Source organism: Rhinoderma darwinii, chromosome 1, assembly GCF_050947455.1.
Source record: "Rhinoderma darwinii isolate aRhiDar2 chromosome 1, aRhiDar2.hap1, whole genome shotgun sequence".
Classification (NCBI taxonomy): domain Eukaryota; kingdom Metazoa; phylum Chordata; class Amphibia; order Anura; family Rhinodermatidae; genus Rhinoderma; species Rhinoderma darwinii.
Window position 1 is genome coordinate 132,580,190 of NC_134687.1, and position 22,055 is coordinate 132,602,244.

Genomic DNA, 22,055 nt, shown 5'->3' on the forward strand with positions numbered 1-22,055 from the left:
TCCCGGACAGCTATTAGTCTCCTGCGGGGAAAAAAAAACGTCATGTCCTTTCCCCCCGCGGTTCCGCCACGGTTCCACCTCTGACCTCCAATTGAAGTCAATGGGAGGCAGAAAAAACATTCAGTGCTTGCTTCTGCTTTGTTTTTCACTGCCTTTTTTGTCCGCGGTCCCCAATGGCCATGGGCGAAAACGTGGCAAAAAAGAGTAGGCAATTCAAAATCTGCAGATTTTTTTTCTGTCTGCAAAAAACTCAGTGTGAACTAGGTCTTAAAGTCAAAATATTTAAAAGGAACCTGTCACATTGAAAATGCAGACCAATCTGCAGGCAGCATGGTATAGAGCAGGGAGAGCGGATTGATATATTTTTGTAGCAAAATATTCAATATAACTTGTCATTTATTAATTTAAACCTCTGCTTTTTCTGGGCTTAGGCCTCATGCACACGAACGTAAAAACGCCCGTAATTACGGGCCCATAGACTTCTATTGGCCACCGGTACCTCCCCGTATGCTTACGGGAAGGTGCCCGTGCCGTTGAAAAATATAGAACATGTCCTATTTCATGCCGTAATAACGGCACGGGCAGGCCGATAGAAGTCTATGGGGCTCCCGTAATTACGGGTGGCTACGTGTGTGCACCCGTAATTACGGGAGCGTTGCTAGGCGATGTCAGGGGATAGTCACTGTCCAGGGTGCTGAAAGAGTTAAACGATCGGCAGTAACTCTTTCAGCACCCTGGACAGTGGCTACCGATCACAATATAGATCAACCTGTAAAAAAAAAAAGGCGTTCATACTTACCCAGAACTCCCTGCTTCTTCCTCCAGTCCGGCCTCCTGGGATGACGTTTCAGCCCATGTGACCGCTGCAGCCAATCACAGGCTGCAGCGGTCACATGGACTGCCGCGTCATCCAGGGAGGTCGGGCTGGATGTCAAAAGAGGGACGCGTTACCAAGACAACGGCTGGGTAAGTATAAATTTATTTTACTTTTACTGCGGAAAGGGCTGTCCCTTCTCTCTATCCTGCACTGATAGAGAAGGGGCTGCCGATTAGTGCAGTGCAATTTTGCAGCGAAAACACGCCCGTAAATACGGGTGGAATACTGGTGACACCAGACCCATATTTACGGGCACGGGTCCATAAATATTGGTGCAATACGGGTCGAATACGTGTGACCAAGGACCCGTATTTACACCAGTATTTACTGGAGGAAAAAAATACGTTCGTGTGCATGAGGCCTTAGGAGTTCAGTGGGTGATCCTAATCACTGATTTCATCCATCTTATTACTGGGCTCATAAGTCTAGAAAGAGCGATGGTTTAAATGAATAAATTACAAGTCACAAGTTGAACAGATTTCCTTTAAAAGATACCCAGTTTATTTGTCTGATATTCTCATTCCTTATATGACTTTTTCACATCCAGCATCGGACTGGGGTTCCTTGGGTCCACCATCGGACTGGGATTCCTTGGGTCCACCAGAGGAAATTATTCTGGGGTCTCTTCCACCAACTATACAGAACTTGCACATCATAAAGTTTGGTATCATTACAATATATCATAAGGTCCAATAGGTTTTTTGTGACGCAATTCCTAAGAAAAAGACCATAGTAGCAAGTAATGGGATTCAAAGTTAAAGAGGCTCTGTCACCAGATTTTGCAACCCCTATCTGCTATTGCAGCACATAGGCGCTGCAATGTAGATTACAGTAACGTTTTTATTTTTAAAAAACGAGCATTTTTGGCCAAGTTATGACCATTTTTGCAGTTATGCAAATGAGGCTTGCAAAAGTCCAAGTGGGTGTGTTTAAAAGTAAAAGTCCAAGTGGGCGTGTATTATGTGCGTACATCGGGGCGTTTTTAATACTTTTACTAGCTGGGCGTTCTGATGAGAAGTATCATCCACTTCTCTTCAGAACGCCCAGCTTCTGCCAGATCACGCTGTGACGTCACTCACAGGTCCTGCATCGTGTCAGACGAGCGAGGACACATCGGCACCAGAGGCTACAGTTGATTCTGCAGCAGCATCAGCGTTTGCAGGTAAGTAGCTACATCGACTTACCTGCTAACGCCGATGCTGCTGCAGAATCAACTGAAGCCTCTGGTGCCGATGTGTCCTCGCTCGTCTGACACGATGCAGGACCTGTGAGTGACGTCACAGCGTGATCTGGCAGAAGCTGGGCGTTCTGAAGAGAAGTGGATGATACTTCTCATCAGAGCGCCCAGCTAGTAAAAGTATTAAAAACGCCCCGATGTACGCACATAATTCACGCCCACTTGGACTTTTACTTTTAAACACACCCACTTGGACTTTTGCAAGCCTCATTTGCATAACTACAAAAATGGTCATAACTTGGCCAAAAATGCTCGTTTTTTAAAAATAAAAACGTTACTGTAATCTACATTGCAGCGCCGATCTGCTGCAATAGCAGATAGGGGTTGCAAAATCTGGTGACAGAGCCTCTTTAACTCCAAATGTGGTTGTCTTCTGTTAAGCTTTTGGGGTGCTGTTGTTTTAAGGGCCCATTATTGTGTTAAAACTTGGGCTAGTCGGACAATCCCAGGTAGTCTGGTGGGCCAGTCAGACTGTTCACATCTATGCAAGTATTCAGACTTTCCGGTAAGATACATACAATACTAATTTGTGACTAATAAACTCCAAATAAATTAATCAATTAAAATCAATAAATAGACTAATACATGCTATATCAGCCTCCATTGCAACTTATATTGTCATTTCCATCAAGCTATGTTTCAAATAAACTGCTTCGGTAGATGTATCTTATCCCAACTTCCAGGTAGAGACTATAAAATTCCCTACAAAAAAAGAAGAAAATTACACAATGCAGCTGGAATGTAGCTGTGGTGAATCTTGAAGTTGTAATTATTACTGACCGCAGGGTTCCGTCAAGCTGTGCTGAAATGTGGGAATCCAAATGTGTTTCATGTCTGTTGTATTATTCTATAAAACATGGCAGTCAGTGTCCTGTGTGTGTGGTCTGTGGTCACTCGAGTGGGAAATGTTTACATTTATAGGGCATATAATTGTACTTAAAACAGTCAGTAATGTGTGCGATTAATGGTGGATACAATGGGAGACATATGCTTTTGAAACACAATCTTATTTTCCAATGTTTTTAATGGATGGTGTTCAAGACAAGATTAACATTGCAAAACTAAAGAAAAAAAATCTCATTCTTGTTCAATTAGTATTTAAAATATGACTATAAGATAATATATAATATACTATTATCATATAAATGCAATACTCTAGGTGCAGTGTTCATATTTGTTTTGCCTGTTTCAATGTTTCCTGCATCCAATGTTGTAATAGGCTTGGGCTACATAGAGACTTTTTGTGGCGTGACTTTCAAATATTACCTATGGAACTACAGCTGCAGTCTAGGGGATGCATGCCACTCAAGTCACTCTTGTTGACTGCAGATGCTGCTCAACAGTTAAAATGTAAAAGTCGCCATGTAGCCTTGGCCTAAAAGAATACTCCACATATAGGGATTACATGAACATTCAGTATGGCCCCATGAACATGACCATATTACAGTTTTAGGAGACAATATAGTGCCTCACGGAGGCACCACAAGCAGTGCCTCTACAGCTCTGTAATACAGCCCAATCAGAACTCAAATAATCCAAAATAATATTAATAAATAATCTTTATTGGTCCCCAATCAAAGGACAAAATACCCCCCTACAATAGTTAGACAAACATTATACAAAACAATTAAAATCATATATTAAAAACGATCTCAGGTGAAAATGAGCCACACTAATCCAATTAGATGGTAGGATCAATAATGTTACATATCAGTAATTGTACATCAGGGGACAAAGTACCTAGGATCGTCCCATTGGATAGGTCACAGGTCTAATCTAGCAAAAGTAAAAAAGTGCAAAAAATAATAATGCAATAGATAGAAGATGATCAAATACCTGTGGTAGACATGATGGCAGATTATTTTGGATTATTTGAGTTCCGATTGGGCTGAATAGCCATTTTTTGATTTTGCTGTATAATTTTTTTTAATGTCTTATCCCTTTTGATGTATTCGCGGGATATATATAGGTTATAAGCTCTGTAATATAGACCTTTAAGGAATATGTGTGCTGTGGTACAAGGTATGTGCAGACTATGTTAATGTGTCCTATGTTTTAAACATTATCAGCTGATTCCATAAAATTAAAGGAGTTTTCCCATGAGAGACATTTATGACATATATGACACAGGATATGTCATAAATGTCAGATAGATGCGGGTCCCACCTTTGGGACCCACACCTATCTCCAGAACGGGGCCCCCTAAACCCCGTTCAGCCGCTCTGTGTTGCGGCTGAATGAGGTGAATTCCGACCATAAAAAAGGTTATATGGTCATGAGTTACGTAAACAGCGTAGCTCGCTAAACTATGCTAATTCCGTAAATCCCATAGTAGTGAATGGCAGTTACAGGAGCAGCGTAGCATGCGAGCTACACTGTTTCCGTAAATACCATTCAGTTCTATGAGACTTATGGAAACAGCGTAGCTCAGCTCCTGTGGATATGTCATAAATGTCTCTCATGGGAAAACCCCTTTAACTGAATATGAAAATTGAAGCATAGTAGTGCAGTGGTGGATTAAGTAGACCACGGGCCCTGGGCTGTTACCCAAACTTGGGCCGCCCTGCCGCGCCGTAACTATTTTTAACACAACCTTTTTGTGCAAGCATTAACAAATGGGTGTTACGATTCCCCTTGTCACAGGGCTGTGTCCCTACATACTGACAGTATCACACTGTGCAGGGACACATCCTCCTGACAAGGGGAATTGTCTATCAGTCCTGGACTGCAGAAAGACTTTATGTGGAATACAAGGATTTCCTATAATAAACATGTCAGGAGAGGTGACAGATTCTCTATAAATCTAGTGACTCACAGGTGACGACGTCTCAGATTCTAGTAGTTTTTTTTCCTCTTTTCTTATCCATCCGGTCCAGAGTTCCTGACGACTTCTCTCGTCCATGACCCATTTCTGCAGAATTTGCCACTCAGATGTCTGCGGCTCCTCACTTTTCCAACATTTCCATACCTATAAACGAAAATAAAGTTATCATGGTGCCACATACTGTGCCCCTAAATATATAGCACCAAACACTGCACGCCTGAATATAATAATACCACACACTGTAAAACTGTAATGGCAGGGGGTAGGGAGACGGACAAGTGAGCTCTAATCTACCCGCCACTCTGTCCCTGCCTACTTGCAACGACCCGCCCTAGGCGACGGGGTACAACTGGGCGGCAGTCCCTGCGCTCAGTAAGTGCACGACAAACACGACAAACATACAAGGAACACAAGCAAGGAAAAGGGGCCGTTGCCCACGGCAACACCGTGAGCAACCAGAGTGGTGAACGAGCCGAGTCAAGCCAGGAGTGTGCGAGGTACAAAACGAAAAGCAGAAGAGTAGTCGGTAAGCCAGGGTCGGTATGGAGCAGGATCAAAAATAGCAGGAGCTGTAGCTGGGCCAGGAACCACAAGGAAGGAAACAAAAGCAATAACAAGCACAGAGGGACAGGAAGTGCAGGCTTAAATAGACCGAGGGCGGGAGCTAGCTGAGTCTGGCCAGGTTACGATAGGCTCTCCCACTCCTAAGCCTGCCAGCCTGAATGGTGGAAGCAGGAGTCAGTCTCAGGGATGTATTCTCAGGTGCTGACTGATTAGTTCTGGGAGTTAACCCTGCTGTGCCTGGCAGATCCTTTACAGTACCCCCCCTTTTATGAGGGGCCACCGGACCCTTTCTAAGTGGACCTGGCTTACTGGGGAAACGCAGGTGGAACCTCCTGACCAATACCCCAGCGTGAACATCCCGGGCGGGTACCCAAGTCCTCTCCTCGGGCCCGTATCCTCTCCAATGGACCAGGTACTGGAGGGAGCCTTGGACCATCTTGCTGTCCACAATCCTGGCCACCTCGAATTCCACCCCCTCTGGGGTGAGGATGGGAACAGGAGGTCTCCTCGAGGGAGCCAAGGACGGGGAGCAGCGTTTGAGGAGGGAGGCATGAAACACGTCGTGTATCCGAAAAGACGGGGGTAACTCCAGCCGGAAGGAGACAGGATTGAGGACCTCAATGACCTTATACGGCCCAATAAACCGGGGAGCAAACTTCTTGGACGGAACCTTGAGACGCAAGTTCCTAGACGACAACCACACCAGATCCCCGACCATAAACAGTGGGTTAGCAGAACGTTTTTTATCAGCCTGAGTTTTTTGTACGCTCTGGGACACCTCTAGGTTTTTCTGAACCTGGGCCCAGACTGTGCACAGTTCCCGATGAACGACCTCTACCTCAGGATTGTTGGAACTACCAGGTGAAACGGAGGAGAACCGTGGATTAAACCCAAAATTACAAAAAAAAGGAGAGACCCCTGACGAGTTACTGACCCGGTTATTAAGGGAAAATTCCGCGAGGGGAATGAAAGAGACCCAATCAAATTGACAGTCAGAGACAAAACACCTTAAGTATTGTTCTAGAGATTGATTAGTCCTCTCCGTTTGGCCATTGGTTTCAGGATGGAAGGCAGAGGAGAAGGACAGATCAATCCCCAACTTCATACAGAAGGCTCTCCAAAACAATGAAACAAATTGTACCCCTCTGTCCGAAACAATATTCACAGGGACCCCATGGAGACGCAGGATGTGTTTGACAAACAAGGTAGCCAACGTTTTGGCGTTGGGTAGTTTCTTGAGGGGCACAAAGTGGCACATCTTACTGAAGCGGTCCACCACCACCCACACCACCGACTTGCCTTGGGATGGAGGCAAATCGGTGATAAAATCCATGGAGATATGTGTCCAAGGTCTCTGGGGAATGGGCAACGAACGCAGTAAGCCCGCTGGTCGGGACCTGGGAGTCTTGGACCTAGCACAAACCTCACAAGCGGCGACGTAGGCCTTAACGTCTTTAGGCAACCCAGGCCACCAATAATTTCTGGTAATGAGGTGTTTGGTACCCAGGATGCCTGGATGGCCAGATAGTGCGGAGTCATGATTTTCCCTAAGTACCCTTAGCCGGAATTGCAGGGGAACAAACAGCTTGTTCTCAGGAAGGTTCCCGGGAGCTGCACCTTGCCTACAACTCTCCCGAAAGGAGAGAAAAGTCCTCCGGTCCCCTGAGAACCGGTCGGGCAACTTGAGGTGGGGTTCAAGAGGTGCGGTGAGGGGAACTACCAGGGTAGCATCAGGCTGGTTGACCCTCTGAGCCAGGGCCTGGACCTGTAGGGAGAGATCCTGCATTTGCTGAGCCAGGATCTCACGGGGATCCATAGTGGTGTCAGGGACCAGGGGTAGACTAGGTATGGGCTTGTTATTATGTAATGGCAGGGGGTAGGGAGACGGACAAGTGAGCTCTAATCTACCCGCCACTCTGTCCCTGCCTACTTGCAACGACCCGCCCTAGGCGACGGGGTACAACTGGGCGGCAGTCCCTGCGCTCAGTAAGTGCACGACAAACACGACAAACATACAAGGAACACAAGCAAGGAAAAGGGGCCGTTGCCCACGGCAACACCGTGAGCAACCAGAGTGGTGAACGAGCCGAGTCAAGCCAGGAGTGTGCGAGGTACAAAACGAAAAGCAGAAGAGTAGTCGGTAAGCCAGGGTCGGTATGGAGCAGGATCAAAAATAGCAGGAGCTGTAGCTGGGCCAGGAACCACAAGGAAGGAAACAAAAGCAATAACAAGCACAGAGGGACAGGAAGTGCAGGCTTAAATAGACCGAGGGCGGGAGCTAGCTGAGTCTGGCCAGGTTACGATAGGCTCTCCCACTCCTAAGCCTGCCAGCCTGAATGGTGGAAGCAGGAGTCAGTCTCAGGGATGTATTCTCAGGTGCTGACTGATTAGTTCTGGGAGTTAACCCTGCTGTGCCTGGCAGATCCTTTACAAAAACACTACATACACACAGCCCCCTGTACATAGTGCCACACACAGCCCCTGTAGATATTACACCCCCCCCTATAGCACCACACACAACCCCCCCCCCCCCCGTGGAGAGTGTTACACACATCCCCCTATAGATAGCGCCATACAACCCTCCCCCTCTTGTAAATAGCGCCACAGAGCACCCCTGTAAAGAGCGCCACACACATACCGCTGTGAATAGCGCCACACAGCCCCCCCCTTGTATATAGTGTCACACAGCGCTCCTCCTTAGTATATAGGGCCACACAGCGCTCCCCCCTTACATATAGGGCCACTTAGCACTCCCCCTTGTATATAGGGCCACATAGCGCTGACCCTTGTATATAGGGCCACTTAGCGCTCCCCCTTGTATATAGGGACACATAGCGCTCCCCCTTTGTATATAGTACACACAGCGCTCCCTCTTTGTATATAGTGCCACTGCGCCGCTCCCACACTGACCAAAACTAAGCTCGTTCGCAGAGTGAAATCTGGCGCCATTTTCATGTGGACCGGAAGCCACTGACGGACAGTAAGTTGACGACTTCCGGCCGCGGCTTCCGGCCATATGTTCAAGGAAGCGAACGCGCAAGGAATAGGAGCGGAGGCGGCAGCAGCGGCAGGAGCATGTAATTTATGTTCGTGTATGTGATGTGTGTATTATGTTCGTGTATGTTCGTGTTATACTGTCTGCTGAGCAATGTATCTAATCCTCCTACACTGTGCAGTCGCTCAAAAAATGGCGGCACACAGTGTAGGAGGTTTGAAGATTCAAACCCCTCCTTCTCCTGTCACTAGCCAGAATAAGGGAGGGGGGATTGTGTGAGGACACTAGAGAGAGTGTGTCTACCCCAAATTTGCAGCATAAAGCAATGAGGTTGCTTTACCACATTGACCATGCTGCAATTTTGGGAACTGCTCCCTCTAGTGGCCAGCACATGGAAATGTTATAAATTAGAATCTAATTTATAATATTTCCTGACTTGTGAAAAAATTTAAAAAGGAAAAACAATGTGTAATCACTTAAATAATAATTGTTTAACTAAAAAAAAAAAAAATCTAGCGACACATTCCCTTTAACTAATCACCTAGGTTTGTTTTCCAAACCCCTAGACATAATACAGCTATTGCTACACCTAGATCTCAGAATATAGTATAAAATGACCCATAATTTGTAATGTATTATCTATGAACCCCTTGACTCATCTCCCTTAAATTCTTCTACACTCATCACTCGTACAAGAAAAGTGTTTCCTAGCACAGCACAGGGTAGTAAACATTGCAGAAATGGGGCATTGGTGACTGTATTCGTTATAGCATTGTTTATAATTGGTGATTGTATTGGTGATAGTATTGTATTTCACTGATGATTGTATTGGTGATAGTATTGTCTATCATTGATGATTATACTGGTGATAGTATTGTATTTCATTGGTGATTGTATTGATGATAGTATTATTGGTAATTGTACTGGTGAAAGTATTAGTGAAAATTGTAGATGGCTGTCCTCCGACTTGTCCTACTGTACTGTATTATTGTAGTGTAAACATTGTAGTAAATGTACCTTAGGCAAGGAAAAGTTAGTGATAAGCAGACAAGACAAAGAGACAAAGGGCAATGAAAAGAAAACAAAAAAAGTTATAAAAGTCACTAATTATAAAAAAAAGTTTTTTAGCCCTTGAAAATATGAAAAGTTTTTCTAATTCCTTCTTCTCTCGTGAATTATCAGTGCTTTAAGTTACAGTTCAGATGCCTGCAGCTTCTCTACTCCTAGGTGGCCCGTTACAACCCTCCTTGGCCTCTAGCATTGTTCCACCTTGTCAAAGGAACATTGTGAAACCAAATCATCATCAATTGTCGCACCTATCACACATAACTGCAACTATTCAGGTCTTATATGATACTATCTTTTATACCCGGCGTTGCTCGGGAGGTTGACTTACGGTATAGATAGAGTAAAAGCTCACTATTTAAATACCTCTCAGTATGAATTTAATTGCTACCTCTCGATATGAATTTAATTGCTAGAGAGTGTAAATAATGTTTTTGGAAGCATAATAGAAATGAAATGAAGCAATATATTCATTACAGATTTATATAGTGTTGATTTAGGACTGCATGTTTCTATTCCAATGTTTTTTGTCTTTTGATCCGGTGCCAAAATGTGGAGATTCTTTCCAGTGCCGACTCTGGCGCAAGCAACATATAGTTGCCCATGGGAAAAACAGGGACTTTGAAGGTGTATTCCTGCCACTTTCAGGGATTGACCTTGAGCCTTGTTAATTGTCATTGCGAAGGCTAGGCGTACTGGGAACTGTTGCTGCTTGAACTCAAAAGGAACATCATTTGGAGCAAGGAGAATGCGAGGAATAAAGACAACTTCCCACTTGGCACATCCTGTTCGTATGGTGGCCTCCACCGACTTGCGAAATCATCATGGAGGCTGATCAGATCCAGCCCATTGTCAACTTGAAGATCTCCATTCCCCAGATTGAGTAATCTGCTGGCAAACTCACCAGCTGTGGCATCTCCATGCAGATGAACTTGCATATTGTTAGTCAGACTCATCTTCTTCACATGCCTCCACAACACCGACTGCTTCAAGCAAGCTTTCAATTCGTTTGCTGGTGTTCCCTTTGGAACAATAGGCAACTTCTGGCGGAAATCACCCGTCAACACCAAGACAACACCTCCCATGACTGTATTGTTTCCACGCAAGTCCTGCAGAGTTCGATCCAGAGCTTCAAGTGCCAACTTGTGTGCCATCGTGCATTCATCCCAGACAATCATCAAACATTCTTGCAGGACATTTGCCACACCAGTACCTTTGCTGATGTTACAAACAGGAGACGCATCTCGAGTCAAGTTGAGCGGTAATTTGAACGCTGAATGGGCAGTTCTGCCACCATCAAGCAATGTTGCCGCAATGCCTGAGGAAGCAACAGCCAGAGCAATCCTGGATTGTTGTCGGATCTTTGCCAACAGCAGGTTTATGACAAACGTCTTTCCTGTTCCGCCAGGAGCATCCAAGAAGACAATACCACCGCTGTTTTTCACAACCATGTCCAAGATCTGATTGTACGCCATCGTTTGGTCAGCAACCAAAAGAGGTTCATTCGTTGCAAGATAAGTCTCCAGAGCTCTCATGTCATAGCTTGTTTCTCTAAGCAATTCCCATCCAAGTCTTTCGTCGTTGTTCCTTTCCGTCGCGGGAAGTCCCAGTTGCTCAAGTCTCTTTCCAACCATCATGAGGGTCTTTTCTTCAAGTAGGATCAATGACATGTTGAACATTTGCGGAGTACAGCTGTCCAATTGGAGTTCCGGGTTTCGCCGTCGTGCTTGCAGAAGAACATCCTCCAAAAGGTGCTCTTTGTACTTTTCCCACAGTTCAAGTGGCTTGGATGGTCCACACGTCGTGAGTATGACAGCAAATAGGTTTCGTAAGCTTGCTGGTAATTGGCAGGTTGCTGCTTCCTCTAAAGTCTTGTCCCAATGAGAATCACTCTCAAGTAGTCCCCTTTCTTGACATGCTTGCCGATAGGTTGTACAAACATGGTCGCCAACAGTGCTAACAAATGATGTCGGGCCTGCTAGTGTGTGAAGAAGCAACCGGAGGAAGAAGCACTCATGGTTGTTTGGGTGCACTGTGTAGACTCTGCCAAGAGCATCACTTGACTTGATTCCAACATGACCTTCAACTGGTGTTCCTTGGACTCTTCGCTTGAAAACTCTTGTAGATTTATTCCACGTATAATACTTTGGAACATCGCAGTATAGGAGTGTCGTTGCAAAGTCATCTTGTTGGCAAAGCTTGAAGAATGCTGTCAGCGTGGTGTCTTTGGGCTGCAAAACTTGTTGTGCAGCAGTTTCCTCGGTGAAGTAGACTCTCAGTTCATCTCAACGTCCACTTGGAAAATGGACAAACGTCGGATAGCGGTCATGAATTGGAAAGTCCAAAATTCGCCATATACAGCCTCGTTGCTACTGATGTAACGTCCAGTTTGGAAGCGATCGATTTCATCAATTGTTCTTTCTTGTCGATTGATTTCATCAGTTGTTCTTCCTTGTCTTTCCAAGCCAAATGCTGCTTGATCCGATCCTTTGTTGACATATTTGCAGATGTACTTGATCGCCTTAACTGAGTTGCAATATTCAACATTGACGTGAGATTGAAAGGTCTTGGAAAAAAATGGCGAGTAGGGTACAATCCATCTGTTGTCGACCTCGATGTCCTGGTAACTATTGCCAATCTTCATCTTCATCAATGCAGTGAACCCGCCTTCTCCCACTTTTCTTCTGCGATAAAGTGGATAACCATCATCTCCAGACTGAGTTTCATGGATCAGCTGTCTTGGGAATCTCTTTGTACAGAAGCCATCTTTCATGCATGGGGAGCTTGGATTCAGTCTTCCACATGGTCCATGGACAATGTTCTTCATGATGATGTCAAATAGCTTTTGATCTTCTTGTGCATTTGGGATCTCTGCACTAATGACAGAATCGATCTGATTTGGTCGGATCTTCTCCTTCAGCCAGATCAGTATATGTGCGTGAGGCAAACCTCGTTTTTGCCATTCGATTGTGTCGAAAGACTCGGGCTACCAGATCGTGTCTATCAGTCGCCGATTGTTCTGGCAAGAGCTGTTGGCAAATTTCTTTCCATGTTGGATTGCACGTAAAAAGTAATAAACAGGTCAGGCCTTCCGTATTTTCACACATATGTCATCGAGACTTGAGTGTATTCGTGCATATGTCGAGGGCTCCCTGTGAAGCTGGAAGGTAAGATAACCATCTGACCAACATTGCTTGTGTTTCCATCATTGATGACAGCATCTTGAAGGTGGATATAGCTTTCAGCGCGAAGTGCCTTCTGATTGAAACGGATGACCTCTGATTGAAACGGATGACGCTCCGTTTCGATTTTGGCATACATATCAACCAAAAACTGATGGAAAACATTTTGGCACATCAAGAGGTGATTTGAATGGCTCGCCCGCATCATAATTCGATAGGCGTAGAAGGCCATGCACGAATTTTCCCGGCGGTAACATTACCGGTACTTGGATTTGTTTGGAAGATTTGAATATCGTATCCGTCTCCGCCTTGCCAAAAGATCAGTGGGTACTGAAGTGCGTCATATGATCGATGGGTTTCAGAAACTCTCTGCAGTTGATTATCACGCTTCTGATAGCACAATATCCAGATTTTCAAATTCCCCAACGATGATGACAGCAACTTCATTGACAGTTGGTGCGTTGTATCGCCGCTCATGCTCTCCTGTTGGCCTTCGGTCAGCCTTGATGACCACTTTGTAGTTATCCGAAGTCATCATTTCCAAAGAGCTCTTGAATATCTCGACATAACAGTGATGTTCGTGAAGCATCTGCTGCAGTTCCAGCAAAATGTCGGCCCGAGTTCCAGGGACGTTGCTCTGTCGCTGCTGAACTTGAAGGTTTTCATCGCCCATGAAATAAATCTGCAGAAACTTTGGTGGTTCATTGGGCAATGGCAGGAGCGATCCAAGTCGATGGCAAACTTGTCCCTGAATTTTGAAGGTGGGCATGAAGCCTCTCTCGAACATCTGAAAGCAAGAGTTGTAGCGCATCAAATTTCCCAGAAAGTGCTTGGTTTGGGGAGTGTTCACAGTCATCAGTGACCTGAGTGGTTCTGGTGGTGCAGTAAGTGGGGATAGTTGAACCTTGCCAGCAGAGCAGCACATGCCAGGTGGCTCTGACTTCCCATTCTGGGCTTCACAATGTTCACAGGTCGTGTCGATGTTTCCAATATTGACCAAGTCGTGCCGATCATATTCAATTGTTGGGTCGTATTGCATAGCAGCTTTGTTCATGCAATCCCAAGATGTTCGTCGAGAAACAATATTTCTTGCGCCTTGTGCTCAAACCCGACGATCAGTCGCTTGAGGTGTTTCTTCAGCTCTTGCGGTCGCTTGTCGCAATCTTTGATCTTCAAGCCGAGCATTGGTCATTTCTGGCGTTTCTGCTGCTTGACGTATTCTTTGAGCCAAGCGTCAACCTTCTCTTTGTTCAGGAGTTTTTCTTTTGGGAGCCATGGTCAGTGAAAAGTAAATTTCAGTAAAAGTGACTTTTAAACCAATCAAAAGTGGCAAAAGGAGGCAAACTTTGTTCAATGTCCAAAGCAATCACAAATCGCTATTGGTTTGTTTTTCAACCAAAGTGACTTTTAAACCAATCAAAATCTACAAAAGGAGGCAAACTTTGTGAAATGTCCAATCCAATCAAAAATCGCTACTGATTTGTTTTACAACCAATCAAAAATCGTGTTGGTTTGTTTTTCAACCAATCAAAAATTGCTATTGGTTAGCTTTTCAACCAATCAAAAATCACGATCAGGCAAGTGTGTACTTCGATGCAAATTGAAAAGTGAATGGCAGTGAAAAGTAAATTTCAGTAAAAGTGACTTTCAGTAAAAGCGATTTTTAGTCCAATCAAAAATCGCAAAAGGAGGCAAACTTTGTTCAATGTCCAATCAAAAATAGCTATTCCCTGATCGGGCTTCAAGCAAACGAACTTTATATAGTTCTATCCAGTATCAGGCTGCTCACACCAACTGCCTTTGACTGTAACAAGATGGCTGCGGTCACCATAGTAACCAGCACAGCACATTGAGCCGCATTTATTAAAACTGTTTAATAGAAAAACATATCCTGTGGCCCATAGCAACCAATCAAAGCTCCGCTTTCATTTTTTTTCCCACTGTGCTGGAAATATGAAAGCTGCACTGTGATTGGTTGCTATGGTCAACAAATCCAGTTTTTCTATTAGACAGTTGTGTTAAATGAGGTTCAATCTTCTCCCATAAGTTCCAAGATGTCTGCCATTGCAACCAGCACAACACATTGTTCTCATATAAGGCACAAGATGGCTGGTATCACCATACCAACCAGCACAATGCATTCTTCTGACATAAGCCCCAAGATGGCTGCTATCACCATAGTAACCAGCACAACACATTCTTCTCATATAAACTACAGTGGCTCTCATTATGAGACATATATAACATTGTAATTTTCAGTAAACACTAGCATTGAAAGTCTAATTTATATCAATAACCAAAAGAATTGTCTGTAACACGGATATAAAAATGAACGTTATAATGGATTGTGTCCATAATAAATCTGGAGACATTTCCACTACAGAGACGTGCCGTTACTGCACAGAGCGTTAGCGTGTGGATGAACAAATAGGTTATAATCTCACACATACCCCTCCCCCGTACTATTTATCATTAACAATCAACCCAAATCCATAGTAGCAAAGCATTGATGACTAGCCCACTTTCTGCCTGAAAACACAAATTTGCATAAACACCACCTTTCCTAACCCGGCTTGCTGGACTGTCTCCCACAAAACGGGGTTGTTGGCAAATATACCAAAATATACAACCTGCCTATATATACTAACCGTTATCCAGTATAGTAGAAGGACTGTGATGTCTCCCATGTTACATGTAGGAAGTTGTTCTAATCATGTCCCAGGAAAACACAGCAGAGATGGCTTCTCTTTGTAGCAGGAGATGCAGTACGGTCTTGTGAGGAATATTGTGCGTCCTCTCCTGGATGTGGAGTCTGGTGGCAGCAGGCGGTGTATTAGATGTGTGTCTGGTCTCTGAATAATGTACCGGGAGGCGGATTATGATGTCAGCAGCAGCAGTGTGATATCACTCTAGTTGTTACATCCCTACCAGCAGGCAATCAGGTAAGTTTTATCATTTCCAAAGCAGGTATTAAAAATCCAAGCAGCGATCTGATTGGTTGTTATGACTTACAGATGACGTGATCCATTTTAAACCAATGAAAAATCAGGCTTCAAACAAACTTTAGAAAATATATAATAGATTGACATCACTGTGGATGGTTATTTATATCCCAACAATGTCCTTTTTACAAGGCTAAACAAAGCTACGGCACAGACAGGATGTGTTGCCATGGTGACATTTTGGTAGAGGTGCTGTAGTTTTCAGGCCTACAGATATGCTGGCAAAGACGTAAGTTATTTTCTGTTTTTTTATACTAATGACTGATACACTAGAACTTTCTATTGTTTTCAAAATAAACTAAACTTACATTTTTCATATACAGTTTGTGGCTAGCACTAAATGAAACCAAATGACTAGTGTCATTGATGAGTAAATAGTGCTGTCTTTTAGGACAAATGTCATGTAATAAAGCCAACTGGTCCTTTTGTCAAATGTCAAACATCTGCTGCATACTCATGGTAAAAGAAAAGAAGTTAATCTTGGAAAGATCAGAAACTTTACATACAGTATATGGTATAGCACAGTCCATTCATTAGAGCAGGGGTCTCAAGCACACGGCCCGCGTGCCGCATGCGGCCCCTGGGGCTGTCATCTGCGGCCCGCGGGACACAGAGCCGCTAGTATCGGCTCTGCTCCGAGACTCTGGAATTCCCTGACATCGCTGTCCACATATGAACAGCGATGTCTGGGGCTTCCCCAGAGCCGGAGTCCCGGGCAGAGCGCTAGTACATGCTCTGCTCCGGGACTCTGTGGAATTCCCTGACATCGCTGTCCACATATGAACAGCGATGTCTGGGGCTTCCCCAGAGCCGGAGTCCCGAGCAGAGCGCTGGTGTCGGCTCTGCTCCGGGACTCTGTGGAATTCCCTGACATCGCTGTCCACATATGAACAGCGATGTCTGTGGCTTCCCCAGAGCCGGAGTCCCGAGCAGAGTGCTGGTATCGGCTCTGCTCCGGGACTCTGTGGAATTCCCTGACATCGCTGCCCATATGTGGACAGTGTGTCAGGGTCTTCCCCAGAGCGGAGTCCCGGGCAGAGCTCTATTATCGGCTCTGCTCCGGGGAAGCCTCTGACATCGCTGTCCATACATCGACAATGATGTCAGGGGCTTCCCCAGAGCAGGAGTCCCAGTGATGTCAGGAGCCCAGCTGGAGTCCCAGGAAGAGCCTACTAGCGCTCTGCCCGGGACTCCAGCTCTGGGGTTGCCCCTGACATCTCTGTCTATATATGGACAGTGATGTCAGGAGCAGAGCTGGAATCCCAGCCAGAGTGCCAGTAGCGGCTCTGCTCCGGGACGCCAGCTCTAGGCAAGCCCCTGACGGCACTGCGACAGCATCTGCGGAGGGCAGTGCGGCAGCATCAACGGAGGGCACACTGCGGCAGCATCAACGGAGGGCACACTGCGGCAGCATCAACGGAGGGCACACTGCGGCAGCATCAACGGAGGGCACACTGCGGCAGCATCTACGGAGGGCACACTGCGGCAGCATCTACGGAGGGCACACTGCGGCAGCATCTACGGAGGGCACAGTGCGGCAGCATCTACGGAGGGCACACTGCGGCAGCATCTACGGAGGGCACACTGCGGCAGCATCTACGGAGGGCACACTGCGGCAGCATCTGCGGAGGGCACACTGCGGCAGCATATGCGGAGGGCACACTGCGGCAGCATCTGCGGAGGGCTCTGCGGCAGCATCTGCGGAGGGCTCTGCGGCAGCATCTGCGGAGGGCTCTGCGGCAGCATCTGCGGAGGGCTCTGCGGCAGCATCTGCGGAGGGCTCTGCGGCAGCATCTGCGGAGGGCTCTGCGGCAGCATCTGCGGAGGGCTCTGCGGAGGGCTCTGCGGCAGCATCTGCGGAGGGCTCTGCGGCAGCATCTGCGGAGGGCTCTGCGGCAGCATCTGCGGAGGGCTCTGCGGCAGCATCTGCGGAGGGCTCTGCGGCAGCATCTGCGGAGGACTCTGCGGCAGCATCTGCGGAGGACTCTGCGGCAGCATCTGCGGAGGACTCTGCGGCAGCATCTGCATTTAGCGACACTTAAACTGGAAAGCTGGATTGTTCTCCTGGACCCGGGGCAAAGATTCCGTTTGGCGCCCCCCAAACCTCTTTCCCGACATCTCCTTCCACCTCGCCATGTGCTTTCTCTACCAATCAATGAGGTGTAATTTTTTGTTCACATTTTTTTTAATGTAAATCGAGCATAAAACCATTTGTACATTTTACAAGAAATATAGTTATATAAAGTAGTTAACATAATTAATTAAAAGAAAATAAATTAAAGAGGTCAATACCTGAACTTAAACAGATTGTATAACTGAGGCTAGTGAGACTATATGGTGACATAATTAACAGCCTCCACCTGTAGATAGTGCCACACCCCCGTTTTAGATAGTGTCACACAGACTCCTGTAGATAGTGCCACACCCCCCCCCCCTTGTAGATAGTACTACACAGCCCCCTTGTAGGTACTGCCACGCAGCCCCTTTGTAGATCGTACCTGTCACGAAGGGTCTGTGGACCCACTGGGCCATACCGCCTTGGCGGTAAGGCAGCTGGCCAACAGGGAGCAGGTGAGAGTCTATAGTTCTATAGGTACCTGTGGCAGCTCAGACAGCAGCAGGGCAGGCTCGGCTGGGACTAGGTAGCAGGCGGACATCAGGCGAGGTAAAGCAGGTCAGACGTGGATGCAGCACGGCACGACTTTGGCACAGCTCAGTGCTAGACCAGGAATGTATGGATTGCTAGGAACAGGAACAGGTATAGGTACAGGTACTGAAACAGGGACTGGAACAGGTAACACACTGGGAGGCAATCACATAGACAAACTAGGGAACACAACAACGCTCAGGCATCGAACTAGGGGGCTCGACCCCTCTTATAGTCCAGGGTACTCACGGGTCAAAGTTCATCCACAATGTCCCTACGGGATCCGGCTGAGGTGAGTGGACGCGAGCGCTGGCGTCTCCTGAGGTGGAGGCTGGGGCCATCGCTTGCCGACTCATGGCTGTGGCTGTCAGAAGGGGAACGGAGCTGACAGCCCTCAGCCACAGATATTACAGTACCACACACACCTCCTTGTAGATAGTGCCACACAGTCCCCCCTGTAGATAGTGCCACACCCCACTTGTCGATACTGCCACACAGCCCCATTGTAGATAGTACCACACCAGTGGCGGATTAAGTAGACCATGGGCCCTGGGCTGTTACCCAAACTTGGGCCCCCCTTCCTCACCGTAACTATTTTTAACACTACCTTTTTGGGCAAGCATTAACAGTGTTACGATTCCCCTTGTCACAGCGCGGTGTCCCTACATACTGACAGGATCACACTGTGCAGGGACACAACCTTCTGACAAGGAGAATCGTCTATCAGTCCTGGACCGCAGAAAGACTTTTTGTGAAATACAAGGATTTCCTATAATAAACATGTCAGGAGAGGTGACAGATTCTCTATAAATCTAGTGACTCACAGGTGACGACGTCTCAGATTCTAGTAGTTTTTTTCCTCTTTTCTTCTCCATCCGGTCCAGCGCTCATGACGACTTCTCCCGGCCATGACTCATTTCTGCAGAATTTGCCACTTAGACGTCTCCTCACTTTTCCAACATTTCCACACCTATAAACGAAAATAAAGTTATCATGGTGCCACATAGTGTACCCCTAAATATAATAGCACCAAACACTGCGCGCCTGAATATAATACCACACACTGTAAAACACCATACACACAGCCCCCTGTACATAGTGCCACACACAGCCCCTGTAGATATTACACACCCCCATAGATATCGCCATACACAGCCCCCTCTATATATCACACATCCCCCTCGTAGAGAGCGTTACACACAGCCCCCTATAGATAGTGCCATACAGCCCCCCTGTAGAGAGCGCCACACAGCCCTCCCCCTCTTGTAAATAGCACCAAAAAGCCCCCCCTATAAAGAGCGCCACACACATACCACGGTGGATAGCACTACACAGCCCCCCCTTGCCTCACAGCGCTCCCCCTTGTATATAGTGCCTCACAGCGCTCCCCCTTGTATATAGTGCCTCACAGCGCTCCCCCTTGTATATAGTGCCTCACAGCGCTCCCCCTTGTATATAGTGCCTCACAGCGCTCCCCCTTGTATATAGTGCCTCACAGCGCTCACCCTTGTATATAGTGCCTCACAGCGCTCCCCCTTGTATATAGTGCCTCACAGCGCTCCCCCTTGTATATAGTGTCACACAGCGCTCCCCCTTGTATATAGTGCCACACAGAGCTCCCCCTTGTATATAGTGCCACACAGCGCTCCCCCTTGTATATAGTGCCACAAGGTTATGTACACATTTAAAAACTTTATATTATAATTATATATATATATATAGTATGTCTGTGTATCAGTGTGATTGATTGATTTTATTAAAAAATATTTTTACTTTTTGAGATACGGCTGCTTTGTATCCTGTATCCGTCAGGTCAGCAGGACTGACGGGATCAGTGACACGCAGGATCCACCTCAAATCTATCACATCTAAGATTATAATTTAGCGCAGGGCCCGTTTCACTGATCCCGTCAGTCCTGCTGACCTGACGGATACAGGATACAAAGCAGCTGTATCTCAAAAAGTGAAAATATTTTTTTAATAAAACGTAATTACAAAGTTGCACCAAACACACATTTTTATTAAAAAAAAATAAAACCGACGTTATTTTTGCGACGTTTTTTCCGTAGACAATGCAGGTTTCGTTTTTTATCGTTTTTATGCACACATTTTTTGCCATTTTAGAATTTTTATTCATAAAGTTTGAAAATAATAGTAAAAAAAGAAGCTTTTTTACGTTTCAGCTATTTTTTTTTGGTAATAACATTGTTTTACCCTAAAATAGACCTTTTATCTGTGATCGTCATTGTCTACCGTAAATTTTAATATATTACATGTCTATATTAGGGTAATTGGGTCAGCGCTAGCGTTACAACAATGATTGGCGGGGGGGAACGTTTTTTTTGGGGTGGGTATTTTATGTGTATTTATTATTATTTATTTTTTTTGCACTTTACTATTTTTTATTACTATGTTCTGATCCTCAAAGGTCAAAAAAGACCTTTGGGGAACTTTATATCTACTTTCTCTTTGTTTTACACCATGTTTTTCCACTGTAACTGGAGCTGCACAGCAGCCCCAGTTACAGGGGAAATCAGCCCTCTCATAGTGACGATTGTCACTAATAGGGCTGTGCTGGGTCTAGTAAGACCCAGCAACAGTCTGCCACTAACGGCACCCGGCGATCATGTGACCTGTCACATGATCACCGGGAGGAATAGAGACAGCGCCGCTGCTGCTGTCTCTATTCCTGTACACAGCGTTCATTGAACGCTGTGTAAGAAGACATCGGAGAAGACAGAAGCAGCGAAAGCTGCTTCTGTCTTCTCCTCAGGGTCCCCGGCAGTCACTGACAGCCGGAGACCCGACATTCAGCTGCCCGATCGCGCGGGCAGCAAGTTAAAACCCGAGCCGTAGAAAGTCTATGGCTCGGGTTTTAAGCACCCGTCCCTGACCGCTGGCCGTAAAAATACAGCCAGCGGTCGGGAACCAGTTGGGCAGGAGGATAATCCTGTACTGACCTCAGCGCCGGTGACCGCCCGCCGGCTCTTCTCTTGCTGCTTTGGAGTAACAGAACAGCCGTCCGTCGCTGTTCTGTTACTCAATGGCGGAGGCCCGCACTGTCAGGGAGGCGTGTCCTACCCCTGGATCCCGGCGAATTCCCTGCTCCTCCCCATCTTCGGCCGTTAGCAGCGCTAGCGCGCTGAATAGATTTACGAGATAATGTGCGTTTCGGGCTGCCATGGGCCCCCTGGAAGCCTCGGGCCCCGGGCGGCCGCCCGAAACGCCCATATGATAATCCGCCACTGTACCACACAGTCGCCCTGTAGATATTGCAACACAGCCCCGCTCTTGTAGACAGTGCCAGACACCCCTTGCAGATACTGCCACACAACCCTCCCCCTTGTAGATAGTGCCACACAGTCCCCCTGTAGATATTGCCACACTCACCCCCCAGTAGATAGTGCAACACACCCTCTTGTAGATACTGCCATGCTCCCACCTAGTAGATAGTGCCAGACACCCCCCCTGTAGATAGTGCCACACTCCCCCTAGTAGATAGTGCCACACTCCCCCTAGTAGATAGTGCCACACACCACCTTGTAGATACTGCCACACTTTCCTCCTAGTAGATAGTGCCAGACAGCCCCCTTGTAGATAACGCGACCCTCTGGACGGGGATTCCACCCCTGGAGGAGCCCCTGACATCACTGAACATATTT

At 46.4% G+C, this 22,055-nt stretch overlaps 1 long non-coding RNA gene across 1 annotated transcript; it reads right to left on the reverse strand.

The window, feature by feature from the left end:
• Positions 1–2,707: 2,707 nt before the first annotated feature.
• LOC142737334 (uncharacterized) lies at positions 2,708–15,688 on the reverse strand. The gene is made up of 2 exons (XR_012880575.1): positions 15,393–15,688; positions 2,708–2,816 (listed from the first exon to the last, which is right to left on the reverse strand). It is a non-coding gene; the product is annotated as an uncharacterized LOC142737334 (long non-coding RNA).
• Positions 15,689–22,055: the final 6,367 nt, after the last annotated feature.